Source organism: Myotis davidii, unplaced genomic scaffold (genome assembly GCF_000327345.1).
Source record: "Myotis davidii unplaced genomic scaffold, ASM32734v1 scaffold840, whole genome shotgun sequence".
Classification (NCBI taxonomy): domain Eukaryota; kingdom Metazoa; phylum Chordata; class Mammalia; order Chiroptera; family Vespertilionidae; genus Myotis; species Myotis davidii.
Genome location: NW_006291973.1, coordinates 91,266 through 97,653, shown reverse-complemented (window position 1 = coordinate 97,653; position 6,388 = coordinate 91,266). Strand labels below are relative to the sequence as shown.

At 38.8% G+C, this 6,388-nt stretch overlaps 1 protein-coding gene across 4 annotated transcripts in view; it reads right to left on the bottom strand.

Moving 5' to 3' along the window:
* PSPC1 (paraspeckle component 1) overlaps positions 1-6,388 on the bottom strand; it is a 125,421-nt gene that overhangs the window by 118,252 nt on the left and 781 nt on the right. The gene's annotated exons all lie outside the window — the stretch shown is intronic.

The window sequence follows — 6,388 nt, the reverse complement described above, 5'->3', positions numbered from 1 at the left end:
CACGAATTTCGTGCACCGGGCCCCTAGTTACTAATAAATTAAAAATAATTATTTGAAATGAAACCAGAGATTTTTTTTACTCCCAGAATCAGAAAATCTTTACCAAGTCGTTACTATATTCCAGCCATTCATTATAACACACGCATGTTGCACGCACATTCTCTTTCATTATCCTTGCCAAGTCTTATGAAGTAGGTTCTGTTACTATCCCTACTTCACATAAGTGGAAACAGGCCTAAAGATGTTGAATTTACCTGCCCAAGATCACACACTGCAAATGCTAATTTGAATCTACGCACAATTCAAAATCTCCACCAATACAAATACCACCTTTCAGCTTGTGTCTCTACATCAGTCTGCACAGAAGGTAAAATTACAGGTTCTTAACTGAAAGGATTACAAAAAAATAAATAAAAATAACAATAAACTAAGTGACTATCCAAGATAAAGACTGCTTGAACTGGAATCTAATGATTACCAGGGAATCCTTTCCAAAGCACATGATTTTTTCTCTCATTATTTTTTAGTGGTTAAAATCCCCCACTGCAAGAATACTAAGTTAACAAGTATAAGGAAACCCACTGATGGAAAATGGAAATAGCCTTCAAGTCTAATCAATAGAAGGTTGAATAAAAAACTTACAGTATACATTCATACTGTGAAATATTGTCATTAAAAAGAATCTAGCCTGGCCTGAGTCACTCAGTTGGTTAAGTAGGTCCATTGCACTGAAAGATTCCTGGTTGATTGCCCAGCAGGCGCATACCTGGGTTGCAGGTTCAATCCCCAGTTGGGACACGTATGGAAGGCAACGTATCAATGTTTCTCTCTCACATCAGTGTTTCCCTCTCTCATCCTTCCTCCTCTCTCTGAGCATGTCCTCAGGTGAGGATTAAAAAATAGTAATCTAATGACACAAAAAGATGTCAAAGATATAATGAAAACTCAAATCACAATACAATTTATAGTATAGTTTGATTTTTATGGAAAAATATACAAAAGTTAACAGTGATCATGTTTAGTAAGTGTACTAGAGGAGGGAAGGTCTTTCACTAGTGTAAAATTATAATTAAGAGAACTTCCTTGAAATAAAAGATGACCTGAAATTATGCTGAACAGGCCCACTAAGTACATTTTGCAGTCTAATTAATATTTGAACATTCTATAAGAAGCATACATTAGTCCAGCTGCAGTGGCTCAGTCGTTGAGCATCAACCTATGAACAAGGAAGTCATGGTTCAATTCCTAGTCAGGCCATATGCCCTGATTGCGAGTTCAATCCCAAGTGTGGGGTGTGCAGAAGATAGCAAATCAATGATTTTCTCTCATCACTGATGTTTCTCTCTCCCTCCCTCTCTGAAATTGAAAAAACAAACAAATCTCAGCCAAAAAATAAAAGCGTGTGCCGGGAGAGGGTAGATAGGCAGCGATGTGCAGGGGGCAGCTGATCAATGTTTCTGGCTCTCTCTCTCTCTCCCTTCCTCTCTGTAAAAAATCAATAAAACATATTAATATATATTTTTTTAAAAAAATAATAATAATAAAATGAAATAAAAAGCATGAGGGAAGGGGGTTTAGTCCCCCATAATTAAATATAAGTAAATTCAGTTAATTTCTAATTCTTTAATTAGAACAATGGTTCTCTAACTTTAGCTTCAGAATAATACCCAAGCCCTGGCTGGTGTTTGCTCAGTTGGTTAGAGTGTCATCCCATACACCAAAAGTTTGCAGATTCAATTCCCATTCAAGGCGCATTAAAGGTTCCTAATTCTGTCCCGATTGGGGTGTGTACAAGAAGCAACCAATCAATGATTCTTTCCTTTTTCTCCTTTCTACTTCCTCAATCCTCTTCTCACTACCCACCCCCCAACCCTGCCCCCATCCCCGTCATCTAAAAATAAACAAACATATCCCTCTGGTGAGGATGCCCTGGGCTGGTGTGGCTCAGTTGAGTATAGTCCCATTCCCTGAGAAGTGGCAGGTTCAATTCCTGGTCAGGGTTCAATCCCCAGTAGGGGCCATGCAGAAGGCAGCTGATGGATGTTTCTCTCTCTCCCTCTCCCTTTGTCCCTCTCTCAAAACAAACAAACAAAACATATTGTTTAAAAAAAAAAAAAAGATCACCACCCATGATTGTTGGACCCCAAACCCTAAATTTCTGACTTAGATCTATAAAGGAGCCTTAGAATTTGCATTTCTATTTCTAACAAATACCCAGTTAACTGACTGTTGAGGTGAGACAATTTTTGAGATGGTATAAGGTCAGCATTGCTAGCATGAATGGTAGGGGAAAATAAGTGGCCTTCATCTTACACTACAAAGAGAATAGGAGCTGTTGGACAGGAACCACACTTTTGTGCAATAGTGCTCCAGAAATCTGGTTTACTAAAGCTAAAAGTAGAGGCTGGGGTTAAAAAAAAAAAAAAGCCAAAATGGAGTTCAGGTGAAATAAAGACCTTTAACTACATTAAACTAGCTTTAAAATGCGCTACAACTTTTGAGTTAATTTATCCAATCTAAATTTGCAGTAACTAGTAAAAACCTAAGCTTTTGGGCCCAAAATTCCACAAAATGTATCCAAAATATACACAGTCTATTTCATCTCTAATGTACTAGGGGCTCACACTATGGGCTAGGATCTTACAAGGAAGTGCTACTTAAAATCTTTCTCTTTGCCCAGCCAGCATAGATCAGTGGTTGAACATCAACCTAGAACCAAGAGGTCACAGATTTCCCCTTCAGGGCACATGCCCGAGTTGTGGGCTTCATCACCAGTGTAGGGCATGTAGGAGGCAGCAGATCAATGTTTCTCTCATCATTGATGTTTGTATCTCTTTCCTTCTCCCTTCCTCTCTGAAATCAATTAAAATATATTTTTAAAAAATAAAATTAAAACTGCAATTAAAAACACACACACACACACACACAAATTCTTTCCCCTGCCCTGGCCAGGTAGCTCTCTTGGTTAGAGCATCCTCCTGATACTGATCTCTGGTCAGGGCACACCTAAGAAGCAACCAATGAACGCACAAGTAAGCAGAACAACAGACCGATGTTTATCTCTCTCAAATCAATGAATAAAAATTTTTTTAATTCTTTTCCCTACCGTTATATATTAGTAATGCTGATGCTATACCATCTCAAAAATGTTACCTCACCCTGGTCAATGTGGCTTGGTTGGAGCATCAGCTATCAAAGGTTGGCAGATTGGGATTCAATCCTTAGTCGGGACAAGTACAGGAGCAGATGTTTCTCTCTCACATCAATGTTCACTCTTTCTCTCTCTAAAATTAATTTTTTTAAAGAGATACCTTTTAAAAAAATTTTGTTTGACCTCATCAATTAACTGCAAAACTACAACTACCAGTCTAAGAAAATGTATTTGCATTTTAAAAATTAATTGCTGCCCGGGCATCTATGCTTCAGTGGTTAGTGAATGCCCTTGAATCAAAAGGTTGGGGGTTCAACCTGAGGCCCCAGTCGGAGCGTGTGCAAGAAGCAACCAATGGATGTGTCTCACATCCATGTTTCTCTCTTACTCTCTCCACTTTCCTTCCACTCTCTCTGGGGGCGGGGGGGGATCAATGGAAAAAAAATTCTCGGATAAAGATTAACAAACATTGCCCAGCCAGCGCTCAGTGGTTGAGCATTGACTTATGAAACAGGAGGTCACTGTTGGATTCCAGGTCAGGGAACATGCCAAGGTTGGGGGCTCAATCCCCAGTTGGGAGTGTGCAGGAGACAGCCGATCCAGGATTCTCTTTAGGATGTTTCAATCTCTCGCTCCCTTCCTCTCTTTTAAAAAAAAGTCAATAAAAACATACAGTGGGGCCTTGACTTAAGAGTGTCCTGACTAACGAGTTTGAGATACCAGCTGTCTCTTAGCCGATTTTTTGCATTGAGTTGATAGAGTAATTTGAGTTAACAAGCTCCTTAACGAGATTGGTCTTGGAACGAATTAAACTCTTAAGTCAAGGCCCCACTGTATTTACAAAAAAAACCCACACAACAGTATTTGTAAAAACACAAACCAGATAAAACCAGCAGTATTTTAGAGCCACTACACCATCCCTACATATACACTATAGCCACTATACCAGGGGTGGGCAAACTTTTTGACTCGAGGGCCACAATGGGTTCTTAAACTGGACCGGAGGGCCGGAACAAAAGCATGGATGGAGTGTTTGTGTGAACTAATATAAATTCAAAGTAAACATCATTACATAAAAGGGTACGGTCTTTTTTTTTTTTTAGTTTTATTCATTTCAAACGGGCCGGATCCGGCCCGCGGGCCGTAGTTTGCCCACGGCTGCACTATACCATTACTTACATTCAAATCAGACATACATTCTATGATTTTCCTAAGTAGAAATAAATACATAATAGCTCAGAAATATTTCAAGCTTTAAAACTTACCTATTAATCACAGAGCTCAGATTAAATAGTAAAGTTATCCATAAAGTCAAATTTTGTAAGCCAAATTCTAATTTCCAACTGACAAATTTTTAACATTCTTACACAAAAATTTATGGTGATAGGTCTGGAGGAGCATATCCCAAAGGAACAAGGTAATAGCAGTCCTTCTTAGTTCCCCATTTCATAATCTCACAGATTTTTTTTAAAGAAAGAAAAGCAATGAGCTGTGCTGTCCAATGTAGTAGCCACTATTCAAGAATAAATAAAATGTGCCCTAGCCGATTTGGCTCGGTGGATAGAGCGTCAGCCTGCGGACTGAAGGGTCCCAGGTTCGATTCCGGTCAAGGGCATGAACCTTGGTTGTGGACACATCCCCAGTGGGGAGTGTGCAGGAGGCGGCAGATCAATGTTTCTGACTCTCTCTCTCCCTTCCTCTCTGTAAAAAATCAATAAAATATATTAAAAAAAGAATATATAAAATGTAAAATTCAACTCCTCAGCCACAATAGCCACATTTTAATTACTCAACAATCACATATGGTGGCCACTATGTTAGACAGTACAGAAACATAGCATTTCCATCACTGCGGAAAGTTCTACTGCACAGCACTAATACACTAAAGAAGGAAGGATTATTAGCTTTAAAAATAGGAAGGAAAAATATTTTCCCATGTGAATAAATTGTTTATTGGCTTATTTGTAAGCATAAGACTTCCAAAAGAGAGGGAAATACAGCCCTACCATTCTTCCAGAATGTCAACTTCAGAATAGACCAAGAAAATGTTAAGCAGCATCCTTTTGGAAAGTTTACTAAAAGTTGTCTATAATGCTTTATTATAGTATTCCTACCTTCCTTTAAGAAAACTTTGGATATATTAAAAACAAATTTACCAAGTGATAAGCTGTTTCTCTAATGTCCAAAATATAATTAAGAGCATTTATGATTTTATGTTGAAAATGCATTATTTAACTTGAATTTTAAGGAAACTTCCATGTCTCATGAATATCCTATGAAGATTTTTGAGGCCATTTAGATGTTCAAATGTCCTCCCTAAAAGGTACTGTCATTTAATTACAATTTTCTATTCTGCCTTGACCACTCACTGAGAGAACCCAATATTAAAAGCTAAAGTTCCAAAAGAAAGCTTCCACAAATTACCATGAAAATTTGAGAGTCAAGGTAAACACACACTTATTTATGCAAACATTACTCTATGTTAAAAAGCCTCCATCCAAGAAAGGTATTTTATTAGCAAAAATCTAGCATCTAAATATGAATTAAAATAGTGCTGCATAACTGACACTGGTGGAATTCACTAGAAAGCACATAGAAAAACCAAGTAGCTGATATTATGTCCTGTTAAGTGTAAATCCTCACCAATCATATTCTTTTAAAAAAATACAAGGGAGCCCTAGCCACTTTGGCCTGTGGACTCAAGGGTCCTGGGCTCAATTACTCCGGGGCACAAGCCTGGGGTTGCGGGCTCCATCTCCGGTGGGGGTCATGCAGAAGGCTCCCAATGAATGATTCTTATCACTGATGTTTCTATCTCTCCCTTCCACTCTGAAATAAAAATATATTTTTAAAAAAATACAAGGGAGGCACAAATTGTGCAGACTATGGGATAAATTCCTAAGGTTTAGACTTAAAAGTAGTAAAGATATATAGTATTCTAGTATTAAAATGTGTAAGTAAAACAATACAATTCCAAAACGTGGAAACCTCCCGAGTGTTGGAGGGGAAGACACATTTTATTAGATACAATAATTCAACACCGTTCCAATACCGCGGAGTGTAAGATCAATGCGGGCTCCGCCGACTGGGGAAGCGGCGGCGTGAGAATCACGAGGCTTTCCGCTCCCCGCGTGCGGGTCTTTGGAAGCCAAAGGGACCAGGTGGGTACAACTGTAGGGAGCAATTTCGCTGGGAGGGCCTTCGGGCCCAAAGAGACTTCTGGTGAGAAACTGCCTT